Source organism: Hyperolius riggenbachi, unplaced genomic scaffold (genome assembly GCF_040937935.1).
Source record: "Hyperolius riggenbachi isolate aHypRig1 unplaced genomic scaffold, aHypRig1.pri scaffold_208, whole genome shotgun sequence".
Lineage (NCBI taxonomy): Eukaryota > Metazoa > Chordata > Amphibia > Anura > Hyperoliidae > Hyperolius > Hyperolius riggenbachi.
The window spans coordinates 76,484-95,146 of record NW_027152419.1 but is presented as its reverse complement, the minus strand read 5'-3'; the positions used below and the strand labels follow the sequence as shown (position 1 = coordinate 95,146).

The 18,663-nt window shown below is 45.1% G+C and overlaps 1 protein-coding gene across 1 annotated transcript in view; it reads left to right on the top strand.

Moving 5' to 3' along the window:
* Positions 1 to 14,399: 14,399 nt before the first annotated feature.
* Positions 14,400 to 18,663, top strand: part of LOC137543812 (interferon regulatory factor 9-like) — a 64,377-nt gene continuing 60,113 nt past the window's right edge. Inside the window, exon 1 of the mRNA XM_068264893.1 lies at positions 14,400 to 14,580. The gene's annotated coding sequence lies outside the window, so the exon portion shown is untranslated. The remainder of the gene's footprint in view (positions 14,581 to 18,663) is intronic.

Sequence of the window (18,663 nt, the reverse complement as noted above, 5' to 3'; positions counted from 1 at the left end):
CAGAATAAAATTATCTTTACAAACTGATGTGTTATGCATTATTTTAATATTGTTCTCTAATGATGGACTATAACTGCTTGCACATTTGTAAATGGCACACACTATTTTACTATCTAAAACATATTAAAACCTAACTTTTAATAGATCAGATATCTCAATACAATTCTGGGGGAAGGGAATTAGGAATCCCCGAAAACCATGCATAGTCTTTATTTAGCGCTGATCAGCAATATGGTCTACCCCTTTTCCCCAGACTGATACAATTACTACATGCTATACACACCTCACCCCACCATAACCTGACATGTTTCACCACCTTTAAAGGAGGGGCTTCATCAGGGGCATATATAAAAGTGCAAGGTGCTACCAGTGTCAATACATAAAAAAAAAAACTTTAAGATTTACATTTGTAAATGGCAAAATAATTAGTGTTACCCAAAACATTACAAAAATATTACAGTGCATATTGAAGCAGGAGTGGCAATATGTAAGTGCCAGTGGAAGAGAAAGCCAACAGTGGACCCCTATGCAGAATAAATGTAGGGGACCCTGTGTGAGTGGGCGTGGTCATAGCAGTTCATGGGTGTATCCAAAAATTGGCAATAACATAAAAATATGTGAACTTGGGTTGCATTTGTTGGCACTGTATTCATGTAGCTCATATTTTCTACCTATTAATTATGTCTCATACTCATGCAGCAGTATCACCACTGGCGAACTGAGGGGGCTATTCCGGGTGTCTGGAACCTCCCCCCTGCACTGAGCTGTGTATTCAGCCAGGGAAGCCTGCATAATATAAACAGCCTCATTCTCCCTCCCTTCTTACTTCTGGTGCCTCCCTCCAGCTAATAGAATGAGAGAGGCAGCCCAGCTTCCCTCACAAGAAGATGCAGCCTGCAGTGAGAGAATGTTGATTATGGAGTCCTGGACTCTCCACAGCACAGAAGTGTCAGACATGATGAAATTAGAGTGCAGGCAAGCTGGTAAATATGCACACCATGATGCAGAGCTTGCCTGGACTCAGGGTCTGTGGGCAAACATCTGTCTGGTCTCTCCCCATTGTTATAATGACTGCATGTGTGGGTAAGGTGTTTAACAAGCTAAAAAAATTTTGACAGTCCCTAGACTCCAGGAGGGCTTCTTTCTGACTTGTGTGAGAGACTGACAGGGACAGGAGTCCGATTACAGGCAAGTAGCCTGTGTGATGTGGGACTGCAATACAGATAAGTTCTCTGCTCCATCTCAGGCTATTCTCAATTTCTCCACTCCTCTCTCTGGGCTAGTGCAACGCCAAAATGACAATAGCAATCGCTAGCAATTTGTGAGTGTGATTTTGTGAAGTGATTTTCAGAGCGATTTTTTAATGAATTGCTCAAAAACATGCTACATGCAGTATACCTGCGATTTTGAAAAAATCACAACGCTGCTGTGGGAACACCCACATAGGGTAACATTAGCCAAGCGCTTTTCAAATCACTGTTGATTTGAAAAACGCTCAGAAGCACTCTTGGTGTGCACCAGCCTCCTTCATTCACCTTTGTTTCCCTCTTCCCCTAGAGCTGGCTGGCTGTGTCTTCTTGTCATACAGGAAAGCTAAATAAAAGTGCAATCCTGGTGAGGCAAAATATTATTATTTAGTATTTATATAGCGCCGCCATCTTCCGCAGATGCATATATCCCTGCATCATATGGGTATCGCTTGCGCTATGTGACACTATGTAGCATATTCCACTGAATTGTCCAAACTAAGTCTATCTCCTGTTCCTCTCTTGGGGAGTTGTTCCAGCGCTGTACCCCGTTCAAATTTGCTGCTACCAGAAGCCCTCAGAAACACTCGTGTCCTTGAGTACTTCCAAAGATAGGCAGCTCCATAATACGCCAGCGCACTTTTGTGCATGGGCAGTATGGAGCCACCTGTATTCGGAAGCACTCGGGGACATACGTGCTTCTGGACCTTTCAGGAACCCCCCCCTTAAAAATCCTGCGTTTGCCCCTGATCACCCATGTTCCTTATAAAAAGATGAAAACTTGTAAAAATGTAATTGTTAAAACAGAAAATCTACCATTATTATTAACATTCTGTATCTATCTAGATTGATAGATATATATGTACAGGAAACAATGTAAGGGCTGGTTTCCACTTAGCAGGGCATATGCCAGAACTTCCTGTGAATACAATACAATACAATACAATACAATAACATTTGTAAAGCGCTTTTCTCCCATAGGACTCAACGCGCATAGTTGTGTCTCAGATTAATACAGGGTTGCAGGCTGGGTTGTGTTACAGAGGAGATAGTCAGATGTTCATGAATGCCAGACTGAAGAGGTAGGTTTTCAGTTTAGACTTTAATGCTTCCAGGGATGGAGCTGTCCTGATTGGGTGTGGCAGGGAGTTCCAAAGTGTAGGGGCAGCATGACAAAAGGCTCTGTCTTCAAAGGTTTTGAGGTGGGCTCTGGGGGTGACCAAGGTGTTACGTCCTTTTGATCTAAGATTGTGGGGGGTGTGATGCAGTTGCAACAAGTCCTTCAGGTATCCAGGGCCCAGATTGTGCAAGGATTTGAATGTCAGTAAGTCAATCTTAAACAGAATTCTCCATTTTATCGGTAGCCATTGGAGTGAGCACAGGGTTGGTGTTATGTGGCAATGGCGGGGTTGGCTCATTAACAGCCTTGCGGCGGCATTCTGTACTAATTGCAGGCGGCGTAAGTCTTTCTTATGCAGGCCTGTGTAGAGGACGTTGCAGTAAGGTATACAGCTGAATGGCTTAGCCGTGCCATACTCGTCTATAGGGATTCGGGCGCATGTTGCAGAAAACTGTAGCATGTCGTCCAGAATTGCACCAAAGTGCGTTTCGGGCTGCAAAGCATTGGAGGAATAGGCCGCCTGAGTCACCTGCAGGGAAATGCTGCAGGTTTGTGCCAGATTCAGCCCTAGTGGAAACAGGCCCTTAGATTTCTTCTCTATGTAACTGCAATGTAACTATAACCGGCTTCTCTATGTAACTGTAACTGGCTAGCAGATATCTAAAGCTTGCTAATGTTTCTAACGTGAGCAGACTCCTATTCAAGGTTGAAAAACAACTTGTTGCAAATGTAAGAACAATGGTTTAGCTGTGAGCAGCTGAACTGCGATTTATTATTGCCTGAATTGGGAGGCTAGACAATCAAGGTTGAAAAACAAGCGCAACACAATAACTGTAATTATCTGAGCTATAAAGCATTATAGTCTGAATAAAGGTGCCCATTAACGGTACAATTTTTTCCTTCAGATTCACTTTTTATGATCGAATAGTATAGAAAACTGCGCAGTTTGTGGCGCAAATCAACATGATATAATTGTTTGGCCGATCGGAAAAGGAAAAATTATCAATCCGAAAGTTGGATTTTCTGATCGAATTGGAATGAAAACCTTCTTAAATCCTTCCATTTATGGGAACAATCGATAATTGCCTTCCAATTAGTTATGATCGTTCAAATCATGTCGAAAGATCACATCTGATGAAAAAATTGTACCGTTTAAGGGCGCCTTTTGAAGGATCGGCCAATACAATTCATTATGGTCTGAATTAGAAGGTTCGGTCAAGTGCAATGGATTATGGTCTGAATCGGTCGGCTCAGCCTACTGCAAGGTATTAAACTGAGTTGATTGAGGTAAAGCATGCACAAGGGAGCTAACGTAATGTATCCATGTGCACCATGCACATACACCAGCATAAGCGGTGTGCACTGGTTTTAAACCCTGGCCACAAGGGTCAGTAACAAGAAAAAAAACACATATTCAGGCACATCGCCTCTAGTTAGGACACCTAAATTCCTTCCCCTGTTTGTGTTTTTTGTCAGCATGCACACAGCTTATGCTGATGTATGTGCATGGTGCGCATGTATACATTACGTTAGCTCCCTTGTGTGATTGGTAAGATGCACTATCTGTCCCAGGAGAGGACGTCAGGATGAATGTTTGCATGTCTGCACTATGCATGTTACAGGGCCAGAGTTAGGACACCTACGATTACCTGGGTACTTCTGCGCAGTGTAGGTGACTAAGCAAGAGAATGCATTCTTCTGTAAACTAAGACCCCGGCTTTAAAGGAGTTCTGTTAGGGGTTTCTGAGGAGGAAAACAGACACTTACCTTGGGCGTCTATCAGCCCCCTGCAGCGGTAATGTCCCACGGCGGCGTCCTCACATCTGCCGTTCTCCGCCACCGGCCCTGGTCTAGCGCGGCATGGGATCCAACTGCGGCTACGCTACAGTGGCCGCGCACCCGCTCGCTTCCGCCTGCGTCATCGGAAGCTTACTGCGCAAGCGCAGTACAAGGCTCCGTTGTACTGCGCCTGCGCAGTAAGCCTCAGATGACGCGAGCGGAGGCGCGGCAACGCGCATTATTCGTCTGTGACAGACGAATAATAGCCCAGTGCTGGCTGCGGGGAACGGCGGATGGGAGCAGGACGGTGTGGGACATTACCGCTGCAGGGGGCTGATAGAAGCCCCAGGTAAGTGGCAGTTTTTCTCCTCAGGAAGCCCCACAGAACCCCTTTAAACGTAGCTGTAGGGATAACAGTGGTGCCTGGATGAGTGAATCCGTGAATGCATTTGTTTGAACGTTTGCATGCGAGTGTGCGAAGGGCTAACTGTAAATAATTCTAAACTGAGGCAGGATTCTGCAAATTTTTTATGTAAATGTATGTAGCTTGAAAATAGGCAAATCAAATTAAGCCAAACAGTTCCATTTTCAAGATGCAAAAATTTGCATAAGCCTGTATGAACTACATGAATTATTTGCAACTCATTAACCATCCCTAAAAGGGAGGGAAATTTTCTATAGCTTGGACAGTGACAAATTAAGAAATCCAAACCCTTCATCCTACACCCCTGTAGCACCCTTAGGCTGGGTTCACACTGTACCTGATCTAAACCGTATCCATCAGAAACTGATCTGTTTTCCATTACGACTGATCCATTGACACGTTTACGTACGTTTTACATATGTTCCGTTCCACTATAATATGTTCCGCTATAATAAATGAAGGCAATCAATTATCTTTTTGTATGATACAGGTACGTTTTCAAGCCAGTCTGATCAGTATTGTCCGATTTCCATTAAGATACATTGCATACGTCAATCCTTCAGGACCGTGTCAGTTCTTTAAAAATGGTACAGGTCGGGAACATCTGATCAGTTTAGTGGAATGTAGAAAGCGGATCCGTTTTAAAATACCAATGTGAACTTTCCCATTTGAATTGCATTGCATCCATTTACAGATACGCTCTTACGCTCTGCTTAACGGTACGGTTTTAACCCAATGTGAACCAGCCCTAAAAGTATACCTGACCTGACAGACAGCAGTGGATGGACACAGCACATCTTACATAGAATCCACTGTCACCATCCACTTTGGGAATGTGGTGAAGTGTGGACCTAGCCTACGTGATTCCATAACCATGTGTGCATTATTAAAGTACACCTGAACCAAGACAAAGCTTCCTAATGGTGGCCATACACGGTACAATAAAAAACGTTCTATTTTACCGTTTATTCGATCTAAATGATCGAATTGAATGAAAGTTGAAAATAATTTTTTTTTCGATCAAGAAATTCGAACGATTATCCCGTTTTTTTTCGGGAAAAATGATCGGACATGCTGGAAAAATCTTTATATTCGATCTAACGGAATGATCGAACTAAATTATCTAATTGAAAAATTGTACCATGTATGGCCACCTTTAGGTAAGTACAGAGATATGCTCATGCTGGGTCCACATACCTCTTTTCTTTCTCTTATATGGCTAAAGTAACATTTTCAGACAGGAAGACATTGGCTTGCCATGATGATCCCTCCTATCACTCTCCCTTGAGGGGGGAGGGGGGGGGGGGCGCCTGTCTGGCTGTGGGAGGTGGGGCCACCGAGCTGGAGGGGGTAGCAGCCAGGAAGAGGGAGCAGTGGGGAGGGGGATCGAACCCCCGCTCCCTCACCTGTGGCTTAGTGATAGTGTAGAGTACGACCTGCCCAATAAGAGTCTACTTTAGCGTGGTGGCAGGCTTACAGGCTTTTGGCCAAAAATATTCAACAGAACTGGGTAGCTACAGCACCATAACAAAAGCCGGAAACACAACCAGATTCTGTTCTAAATTTGATCCAGTGTGAGGCTCTATCCAATCTAACTTATCTGGGCCACTGGACATTCTTCAGCCCAAAACTTGGGATCACATGAGCCAGAATTAACAGTTGGCATAACACCAGATGCCATATAACAGGCATGATTGAAGCAAATTTTTGGCCAATATGATTAACCAAAGGACTCTGTGATATGATGAACTGTAATAAAAGTGACCCTGAAAGCTGACGCAGATCTCTCTCCACCGCCCCCCCCCCCCTCCTTTTATTTTACTTCTTCTGAAAGTAGTATGTTGGTAGATGCAATGTGAAAATCAAAATATAAATGATAGTTGTGAAGAGAAACTTGTCAATGTATTAGGGGTTATGCAGTAAAATTGCATTTTATGAACACAGGTGATGGCTCCATGAAGCTCCGCATGAGTGAGGGAAAAGTGAAGAGTGAGATGTTTGTGATGTCAGTATGGTTCCAGTGTTGGGTCATCTTCTACAGAGGGAAGACTGGGCGGCCAACCTATAAAAGTGTAAACATGTGAACTTATGTTTTCCTTTTTGTTCTTTAGTATTTTTTCCACCAGATTCAATGTACATTGGGAAGGTTAGTGTTAGAACTGGAGAGGGAGAGGTTAGTGTTAAGAGTGGAGAAGGAGAGCGTGGTGTTAGGACTGGAGAGGGAGAGGTTAGTGTTAAGAGTGGAGAAGGAGAGAGTGGTGTTAGGACTGGAGAGGGAGAGGTTAGTGTTAGGAGTGGAGAGGGAAAGGTTAGCGTTAGGTGTGGAGAGGAGAAGTAAGTGTTAGACATCGGAGAGGAAATAAACATGGCAGCCTCCATATAACCCCAGTCCTTTAAAGAGACACTGAAGCGAAAAAAAATTATATCATCATGAATTGGTTGTGTAGTAGGGGTAATTACTAGAACATTGGTAGCAAAAAAAATATTCTCATATTTTTATTTTCAGTTATACAGCTTTTTTTTTATAACATTGCATCATTCTCTAATACTTGCAGTTTACACATTATTCAGCATTCTAAATGTTTTTGCATAACAGGCAGTGAACTTTTGACCTGTCCTGAACTGTTTTCTGCAAAAAGAAAACCACAATACTGCTGAGATAACCTAATCAGAAGTCAGAGCTCTCTACGACTTTCAAAGTCGCAGAGCTCAATGGCTTTTTGCATAGATAACAACTGGAGTTTCTTAAAGAAAATCTGTAACGAAAAAACCTCCCCTGGGGGGTACTCACCTCGGGTGGGGGAAGCCTCCAGATCCTATTGAGGCTTCCCCCATCCTCCTCGGTCCCATGGCGGCAGCGAAAAACCTCCTGGTGCATCGGCGATGTAAATATTTACCTCCGTGGCTCCAGCGCAGGCGCAGTATCCACTCTCTGCACGGAGATAGGCGAAAATAGCCGATCTCTGTCGGGCCGCTCTACTGCGCAGGCGCAAGGTGCCTGCGCAGCAGAGCGGACCCGACGGAGATCGTCTATTTTCGCCTATCTCCGTGGGAAGAGCCGCAACAGCGCCCCGGCTGAAGCCAGAAAAGGTAAATATTGCACAGTGTGACAAATTGTCACCTCTGCGTTCCGGGGGCAGCAGCGAGACCGCCGTGGGACACAGGAGGAAGGGGGAAGCCTCGATAGGGTCCAGAGGCTTCCCCCTACTGAGGTGAGTACCCCCCAGGGGAACTTTTTTTTCAGTACAGGTTTTCTTTAGCTCTTTCTGCACTGGAAACGAATATATTAGACTTATGTTTCTGCTCCTAATGCTTTCTTAGCTGTACTACACAACCAATCCATTATATCATCATTTTTTTCTGCTTCAGAGTATCTTTAATTACTTGTAAGTAGCATTGAGTGGTTTTTCTTTTCCTATCAGAAAGTCTGATTCTCAGACATTCCGTTAGGTTTTGCTTTTCAACCAGTCCAGATGGAAGGACAAAAAAAAAAAAAAAAGCAAAAAACATTGGTGATTGGCACTCCTGCCTGGCAGGATGGGGTTTGATTCCTTGCAATGTTTGTATGCTTGTTCTTCTGCCAGCATCTTCCATGTCTACCACCAATGCTCTTACCAGAAAGAATGGAAAAATAATGTGAATATTAATCCCTTTGTATTTGGTAAGCGGAGATATCATTCTGGGAAAGGTGTTTGGGGCAGGGCTATTTCAGACTATTCATTTACAGTATATTCTTTTATAGAATTCAAAATGCTACAGTCTGTATAACATGGGTGTGATAAGCAGGGGTGCTCGGATACCCCTTTTCAAAATCTGTATTGATCCGGATATCCGATTTAAAAAATTTCCAATCCGAATCGGATATCCGACCCTAGTATCCTGGATATCCGGATAGAAAAACCGGAAGTGGCCTTTAAATTGCTTTAAAAACGTTGTTTAGGGTAGATGAGGCATGTAGCATCATTATTTTTTAAAGGGGAACACTAATTGATGATGTGGGGACTTAAAATCCCCCCCCCCCCCCAAAAAAAAAAAGTCTGTCAATTAACATCAGGCCTAAGTTCCAGACAGCAGTCGTGCAGCCCGCATTGTGTCCAAAGTCCAACCGCACAACTGGGACATCACAGTTTTCAGCCAAGACACCTCCAAAAAATTACACAGCAATTGTGTTTTGGGTTAAATATAGGTGGTATAAGTGGCCTGTGGCACCCTGGCGGTGGGAGCTGCACAGGGAGCAGGGCAATGCAGCAGGTGTAACGTGTGCCAGGAGCATGCTGGACGTGGCAATTGGCACTTGTCACATGGCAAGTGCCGAGTGACAGTCAGACAGCAGAGGAGAAGACACTAGTGCACACTAACTGTCACCTTGGCACTGTTCACAGCACAGCAGTTCTGTAGTAGTACTACTACTCTAACAACTACTAGCACTGACTGCAGTACTACAGTACTAACTACACAATAACACAGTAATCCTATCCCCTAATCCCTAACCTTACTGTAGCTAGCTAAGGCTAATAGCTGGCCAGCAGGCAGCAACTGGTCTGTGCACAGCACACACACAAACACATAGCAGCTGCAGCAGCGCTGGAGCAACCACTCTGACTGTCACACTATGAAATCAAGCTAATGAACAATATAACAATAGTGTAGTGATAGTGAAGGGGTTAATCACTGAACATCTTTAGGTTTATAACTGTGTACAGCCCTTGCTAGGCCAGCAGCACTGAAGCATGTCTCTCAGTGAGCATTCACAAGCAAGGGACAATATGTCTCAACATGGCAGCCCTCATTATATGGGAAGGGGGGGGGGGGGGGCTGGCCAGTGTTCCTTTCTGTGATTAGGTGCCAGGGCTTAGGCTGGGAGCCCTCTGGCTCAATGAGGTCAGGTGGGGCTGGCCATGGTTCCCCTTTGTGATTGGTTGCTAGGGCTTCTGCTGGGAGCCCTCTGATTGGCTCCAGGACGTCATCTCCTTAGTTACAGTATTTCGGATCCGGATATCCGCGGATATCCACGTTATGCACCCAAATATCCGCAGATAGCTATCCGGATTTCTACAGAAATCTGGGATCTGGATCGGATAGCTGAAAAATGGTCGGATATCCGGGTTTCCCAGATATCCGGAATTCGGATGAGCACCACTGGTGATAAGTGCTGTACATTATGTTGTTTATTCACAAAACGTATCTCACAAATTATCTTGTCATTCTTATTTTTCAACTCATCTCACCTCAATTCATTAGATTAATCTGATAACTTCTAAGTTGTGTATGTGTTTACGTGTATTTTACATTTTTACAATTTTTGTGATAGTGGTCCTTTAAAGAATCCAATTTGCAATCATGTCTAACCTATTATTGATCATATGTATGAAAAAAAAAATCTTGTTGTGCAAATTGACCAATACAATTCTTCAGGATCGATTGGACCCACAAGTTCCTCTGTTTTCATTCAATACGATTTTAATACTCTGATTGAAAATAAGATCGTTCACTAAAAATTGTACCATTAACCACCTTAGCGGTATGGACGAGCTCAGCTCGTCCATTACCGCCAGAGGGTGCCGCTCAGGCCCTGCTGGGCCGATTTTGATCAAATAAAGAGCAGCACACGCAGCCGGCACTTTGCCAGCCGCGTGTGCTGCCCGATCGCCGCCGCTCTGCGGCGATCCGCCGCGAGCAGCGGCGAAAGAGGGTCCCCCCAGCCGCCTGAGCCCTGCGCAGCCGGAACAAATAGTTCCGGCCAGCGCTAAGGGCTGGATCGGAGGCGGCAGACGTCAGGACGTCGGCTGACGTCCATGACGTCACTCCGCTCGTCGCCATGGCGACGTAGTAAACAAAACACGGAGGGCCGCTCATTGCGGCCTTCCGTGTTAATTTTGGCCGCCGGAGGCGATCAGAAGAACGCCTCCGGAGCGCCATCTAGTGGGCTTTCATGCAGCCAACTTTCAGTTGGCTGCATGAAATAGTTTTTTTTTAATTTAAAAAAAACCCTCATGCAGCTGCCCTGGCGATCTTAATAGAACGCCAGGGTGGTTAATGGGCTCTTTTAGGGCTGGGTCACACTGCTAGCACACTTTTTAAAAGTTACATGAGAGAAAAGTAATAAATGCTGATTACTTACCTGGGGCTTCCTCCAGGTCCTTGAAGTCTCTGTGTCCATCACGCATCTCAGCTGGCAGCTGCTCTTCTGGGGCTCCCTCCTTAGCGGGCGCCAGCCAGTGGCGTAGCAATAGGGGGTGTAGAGGTAGCGACCGCATCGGGGCCCTTGGGCCAGAGGCCACACTCAACAACAGTATTAGCTCTCTATTGGTCCTATGCTGCTAATAATCACTTCTTAGATGTTTTTATTAGTAGTAATCATTAACAAACTGTTCCCCGCCCCTTCCTTGCGCTTCTGACACAGTAGTTATCTTTGGCAGGTTTTGGTGCACCGTATCAATTGTTATGTATAGAGCGCTGGGGGGGGAGGGGGTTGGCCAATGTAAACCTTGCATCAGGGCCCACAGCACAGCTCCTTTAGGGATGGTCGGAATGCCAATTTCCGATTCCGCGGTAAATCCGCATTCCGTCATGCACCAATTACCGATTCCGCTTTTTGCTACCAATTTCCGCATTCCAATGCGGAATTTCCGCCGGAAATCGCGGAAATTCCGCCCGACTTTAACATCGATTTTCTCAAAAACTATAAGGTCTCTTTGAAAACTATTTTTTTGCATCTTGTTCAGAAGATTCTGTTTAATAAACCCTGAAAATTTGGTGTTTCTAGGACTTACGGGGGCTTTGCTATTAACCGCTAAAGTCGGCGGATTTTTACTGTAATGTAAATGCAGAAAATAGGCAGATGCAGACTTTCTGCATTTTACATTACAGTCAGTGGCGTATCTAGGTAAGATGGCGCCCATGGCAAAAAATAACATTGCGCCCCCCCCCATCAACCGAACCCCAATCAACATCATCCTGCCTAAAGGCCCATCTACACGTTACAATTCCACGTGCGTTCGTTCAAATTCAATTGGATCGAATTCAATTGGTTCGATTCAATCACACCATCTATCGAGACCCGATCGAACATGTTGGATTTAATCGATCCAATTGAATTCGATCCAATCAAATACTATCGATCGCACGTGGAATTGTGACGTGTAGATTGGGCTCAACCTTGCTTGGCAGGGCAATCCCTTCACGCACTCAGGACACACATGCACACAGAGATACTAGAAATTAATAGCCACAATGCCCTTCAGATACATAAATTAAGTAGCCATATTCCCCAGGTACTAGAATTAAGTAGCCATATTCCCCAGGTACTAGAATTAAGTAGCCATGTTCCTCGAGATTAAAGAATTAAGTAGTCAGATGTCTCCCCAGATAAAAGAATCAAGTAGTCATATGCATCCAGGTTAATATATATAAAAAAAAAGTAGCCATGTGTCCCAAGGTAAAAGATTTCAGTAGTCACATACCCTCATCCCTGATAAAAATATTAAGCAGTCACAAGCAGCCAGAAAAAAATAATCAAATAGTTACACAACTCCAGATAAAATAAAGTAGTCAGCTGCCTCAATATACAATATTATTATAGTATTTATATAGCGCTGCCACCTTCCACAGCACTGTACAGAGATTATTGTTTTGACACTAACTGTCCCTCAGCGCTCACAATCTAATCCATACCAAAGTCCTATGTCTATATCATGTAGTATATGTATCATAGTTCACGGCCAATTTTTAGGGGGAAGCGAATTAATTTCTCTGTATGCTTTTGAGATGTGGGAGGAAATCCATGCAGACGCAGGGAGAATAGACAAAATCTGTACAGATAGTGCCCTGGCGGGGATTTGAACCAGGGACTCAGTGCTGCAAGGTGACAGCGCTATCCAGTATGCCACCTCACTGCCTAAATAAACAGCAGCTGCTTAAATAATAGCCAGGTGCCTCAAGATGAAATAAGTAATCAAATGCAGCCTATATACAAAAATTAAAAAGAACCTGAAGTGATAAATATGGCAGCCTCTTTATATTTATTTCCGGTTAAACAATACCAGTTACCTGGCAGCCATGCTGATCTATTTGGCTGCAGTAGTGTCTGAGAAACACAGCAGATACAAGCATGCACCTAATAGTGTCAGATTTGACAATAATGTAAAAAATACCCAATCTGCTGCATGCTTGTCATGGTATATGGCTGAAAGTATTGAGGCGGAGTATCAGCAGCACAGCCAGGCAATGTGAACTGCTTAAAAGGAAATAAACAAGGTAGCCTCCATATACTTCTCACTTCAGGTTTACTTTAGCAGTAATATGAGGCAGTAAAAGGTATGTCCCCCTCAGTATAGGTAGTGATCCCCCCCCCATGTTTACCCCAGGATAGTGAGAAATGCCCTACTCACAAAATAAAATACTAATATAGGCAACTAGAGGTACCACTGTACCCCTACTCAGTATAGGTAGTGATAAATCCACCCCCCCACAGACACACACACACACCAATGCAGACAGTAAGAGATTTCCCCCCCCCCCCCCCCATTAGTGTAATGGTAGATGTTCCCCCAATATATGTAGTGAGAGCTGCCTCCTCTCCCTCCCCTCCCCCCCTCACTGATAGCTGTCAGTCTCCAGTAGATAGAGAGAGAGGTAACAGCCCACCCCCTTCTCCTACCCCCGCAGAGATAGCCCCAGGGCCAGGCTAATATAAGAAAGGCAGTGAGGGACAATAGTGTCGCAGGCGGCAGGACAGGACACCCGCAGTGCATGAGTGAGTCATAACTGTGCAGTGACTCACTGAGCAGAGTGTCCGTTTCAGCTACTACCTCTCCGAGCACCAGCCCCCCTGTTGCTAGCTCGTCTGGGTCAGTCATGTCAGACAGTGTCACAAGTTTGAAAAGAGAGCCAGCAGCCCAGTGCACACACACACACACACCTACAGAGGCTCCGACAACTCTTCTTTGTCCGCTTATCCCGAACGGCTGCTACATTGAGCAGAGCACCGCGGCTGTAACAAACTTTACAGCAAAGACTGTGAAGTTGATGTGTCATCCATCCCGGAAGCTGACGTGAAGAGTGAAGCTGTAGTGGAGAGGCGGCGGTAGCTACGCAGCGCGACCTTCATGCACGCTGCTAGTACTAATGAACACATTCTGCTGCACTGCGCCCCACTGTTAGAAGGGGGGAGGGCGCCCAGGGCACGTGCCATGGCTGCACCCCAGTAGATACGCCCCTGATTACAGTAAAAATCCGCCGACTTTAGCGGTTAATAGCAAAGCCCCCTTAAGTCCTAGAAACACCAAAAAAAGTTTTCAAAAAGACTTTATAGTTTTTGAGAAAATCGATATTAAAGTCGGGTGGAATTTCCGCGATTACTTGCATTACCGATTTCCGCATTCCGATGCGGAAATGCAATTTCCGATCAGAATTTCGGAAATTGCATTTCCGCGGAATCCGAATGAGCATCCCTATTAGCTATGCCACTGCTCAGAGGTAAGTTGTAGTTGTATAGCTTTCCCATCCCCATGCAAGCCGAGGGTAACGATCTGGGTACCTGTGAGCTCATCAGTAGTTTTGATTTTTACATTGCAGGAAAAAAAATCCTTTTCTGCAGTGCAACTTTGCATGCATATTTTCTGTTGCATTCTTAGCAAGAAGCATAAACAATTTGAAAATGAGTTATGGCTTTAAGTATAGTTACTACTATTCCAACTTCGTATTTTAGCATGCTACTTGAGAAGAATGTGTTAAAAGTAGAAGTGTCAGTCTTTCGAGTGGATTACACATCTCTCTCCTCACCGCAGCATTGCCCTTTGAAGTCTAGCAGTATGGGACAGGCAAGCTGCTGTTGAGACTGTTGTGAGCTCAGAACAGATCACGTGGTTTCTGGGAAAAGGAGGAAGCATTAGAAGTAATACATAGCAGTGACAGGCATAGAAGAACTGTGGGCGGTGAGAGACGAGGGAGAATAGAAACTGAGAGGAGCAGATTCTAGAGTGGAAATCAACACTACACACAGGCGTAAGGTAGGTGCTGTGGTTTTTCTAATGTGTCTTGTTTCTATTAATCTGATTCCCAAGTGGTGCAGTAGCTGATGTGATGTAGTTCTGAAAAGGGTCTCCATGGACAGATAGAGGGGGAAGATCACCCACGTTCTGTTTATGCAAAAGGAAACTATAACAGGAAGCAACTGGGTTAAGGTTCAGATGAAATGCTACGAGAGCCCATAGCTTTATCTTATGTGCAGAAATGACTGTATCATGTGGCTACTGTATAAATATTATGTATTTATGTAGCACTGACTCTTACATTGTCCTTTACAGAGTACTGTACAGTCATGCCACTAGCTATCCCTGAGAGTGAGAGCAGCTAATAATCTAATGTTCCACACAAGCAAATGCTATGTACACACGGTGCAATTTCCAGTCAGATGGTCAGGTAATCTGACGGGAAGTTGCATCATGTGTACATGTCCAAACTTCTCCCAATCTGTAACGGGATACATTTTCAGAACTTAACTGCACAAAATCGATCCAGTTGTCGATCAGGAAAAGATAGGACAAGTTGGAAATGATCGGTGCAACCCATCGATCTGACAGGACATTGAACCGTGTGTACCTAGCACGAACCAGGGAGCACATGGCAAAGCGCACACTGCCACCCTGGAGGTTGAAGTCAATGGCCTGCTCGGGCCGCCTTCTGCCTTTTTCCACGTATGGCGTGTGGCCCAAAGTATAATGTATTTCATTGCAATCTGGAAAATTACAAGTAAATGTGGAAAATTGAGCATGGGAAACGCAAACGCGATCACAGCGCCAGAAACCCCCAAATCGACCGCAAAATGCTAGGGCAAGAATGCTTCCTGTTCATTTATAGTTAGCACATAGCGATGGCCATAACAGATTGTAATACAGTGCTACATGCATTTCTTTTATGGACTGCACATTGTAATGAAAATGATGACTATAAATGTAACATACAAACTCCATGCAGACAGTATCCTGGTTGAAATCCAAACATGAGACTAGCGCTGCAATTCGGGAGTGCTGTACACAATGTCACCATGCTGCTCCACACTACAGCACTTTTATGCTACAATTATAGAATTGTTGGCTGTGTTGCTGCTGTCCTTCCTATTCTAATACCTGTTGAAAAAAAGAGTCCACGAAACATAAAAGTATCCCCAAGTTATATCCCTTTTTGCAATTCACTTACTAACACCTCCCCCCCCCCCCCCCCCCTTTTGTAAAGTTAAGCTTGCCATACACTATTTGATTTTCTTATTAAAATACATGTTATATTCAATAACATTTGTATTCAATAACATTTGTTAAAAACAAAGGCCCTCTTGATGGATGGAGTGGGAAAGGCCTTTCTTATTAGTATTGAGTGGGGTGCGACTGATGGTGATACAACGGTGGTTGTGCTCTGATCAATATTCATCTAAATGTGATCAGTTACCTAGTGGTGCAGGGCAGTTATCCAGGTAAACAAGCTCTCCACTATCTCTATCCCCTGTACATCTTCTCACTAGTTTCCAGATAGCCACCCAACTGCAATCTTAGGTCTGCACTTGACCTTCTTTAGTCCTCCTGCAGAATTACCTCTTCGCATTCACATATACAAGATTTCGCACGTCCTTCACCCCTCCTCTAGGATGCCCTTCCACAGCACATGAATACCACCCGATAACATTGCGGTGAGTTAATAGTTACCAAAGCAGGGTTCCCTGCGGGCTCAAATTATTAAAATATTTACTCGCCCAATGGGGTTGCGTGGGCAGGGCCACAACCCAATGTGCTGACGTAGATGCATCAGGAAAGAAAAATTACCGGTAGGTAAGTATTCAATTTTCCGCTATCCAGTGGTTTACCATATTAGTAGTATTGTATACCCCAAACCTTCCCCCCCCCCCCTCCATTCCTTTAGATTGTAAGCTTGCAGGTGCAGGGCTCTCCTTTTGCATCTTGGAATTCGTTATATATTTTATTCATCATGTTAATTGTGTCGCTGTAATTACCAATTCTGTATTTTGTATATTGGTGTACACCATTGTCTGTATTATTATGTACCCCATGTTTGTTTCTTACTTTGTACAGCACCACGGAATATTATATTGGTGCTTTATAAATCAATAATAATAATATCAGGAAGGTTTCAATTGTTTAACAAAAATAAAGAATGGGAGGACCTAAGTAATCTTATTAATGGCAAGATCAACCTGCCATAACACAGTTACCAAACCATAAAAAGCTTGAGCAGGGAGTGCATGAAAATTAAATTAATAATTTATTAAATAATTGTAAGTTCTATCCACATATGACAGGGAAAACTATTCACAGCCTGATTGTGCATAAAGTGTAAATAAATAGTGCAAACAGGTAAAAACTAGTTGAGGCAACAAACAATATGCCTAATTTGTTCCATTCATGCAACAAGCACTTAGGCTGCTTTCACATTAAGTCGTTACAGGTGCACGTTAGTGCAGCCTGTAACGCAGCCCCACCGCACAATAATGAAAAATCAATGGGCTGTTCAAAGTGCCCACGTTGCATTACATTGTAACGCAGCACATCCGTTGAGAGTGCTGCATGCTGTGTGCGGCGATTGGCTGGGCGGGACCACGTGATGCCGCATGTGTCCAAGAGTACGCATCACGGACGCCAGAGTGAGCTGCGCAACGCGGCTCACCCTGACGTCCACATCAGCGAGCACCAGGCGTTGAGTTAGGGGCACGTTATGTGCCCTATAACGTCCCCTAAATGCAACGTCCTGGTGTGTAAGTAGCCTTAAAGTGAACTAGAGGTGGCTTTAAAAAAAAAAAAAAAAAGTTATAGCCCAAACCCACCTTGCGATGTTTCCAACGATTTTCCGGATGACAGGTGATTGTTTGAGCGGTGAGCGGTAGTTAGCGTGATCTCGCAATGTTGGTACAGGCGCTCAATCACGTGAACGTCGCTAAGCGTCGCGCAGCGATAACGGCTGTCAGGGCTAATAAGATCTTTAATATCCCCGATGACTCCCGCATAAAGTACCGCAATTGCTTGAAGTCTCGTTGCGCCCGTTGTGTAACATCACGCATACCCGCTGGCCGGAAGATGGATCGAGGGAGTGCTCATCGTCAGGGAGACGGCGCTGGATCCATCTCCCTGCGTCGTGAGACGTGTACTTAGCATTAGGTACTTCCCTAAGTAGATGGAAGCATTTGAATAGTCCAGAGGCTTCCCCTGACCACCTAGCCCCCCGAGTTTTGCCTCACACGAAACCATGTGGGCACGCTCCCAACTGTGTACCAATGCAGCTGTGCTGGGCCTGTGCGATTACGCCTGCATGCTCCCAACCGTGTACCAATGCAGCTGTACTGTGTATGTGCGAGTACGCCTGCACACCCCCAACCGTGTACCAATGCAGCTGTACTGTGCCTGTGCAATTACACCTGCATGCCCCCAACAGTGTAGCAATGCAGCTGTACTGTGCCTGTGCGAGTACACCTGCATGCTCCCAACCATGTACCAATGCAGCTGTACTGTTCCTGTGCGAGTACGCCTGCACACCCCCAACCGTGTACCAATGAAGCTGTACTGTGCCTGTGCGAGTACGCCTGCATGCTCCCAACCGTGTACCAATGCAGCTGTACTGTGCCTGTGCGAGTATGCCTGCATGCCCCTAACCGTGTACCAATGCAGCTGTACTGTGTATGTGCGAGTACGCCTGCACGCTCCCAACTGTGTACCAATGCAGCTGTACTGTGCCTGTGCGAGTACGCCTGCATGCCCCCAACAGTGTACCAATGCAGCTGTACTGTGCCTGTGCGAGTACACCTGCATGCTCCCAACCGTGTACCAATGCAGCTGTACTGTGCCTGTGCGATTACGCCTGCATGCTCCCAACCGTGTACCAATGCAGCTGTACTGTGTATGTGTGCGAGTACGCCTGCACACCCCCAACCGTGTACCAATGCAGCTGTACTGTGCCTGTGCGATTACGCCTGCATGCTCCCAACCGTGTACCAATGCAGCTGTACTGTGCCTGTGCGAGTACGCCTGCATGCCCCCAACCGTGTACCAATGCAGCTGTACTGTGCCTGTGCGAGTACACCTGCACACCCC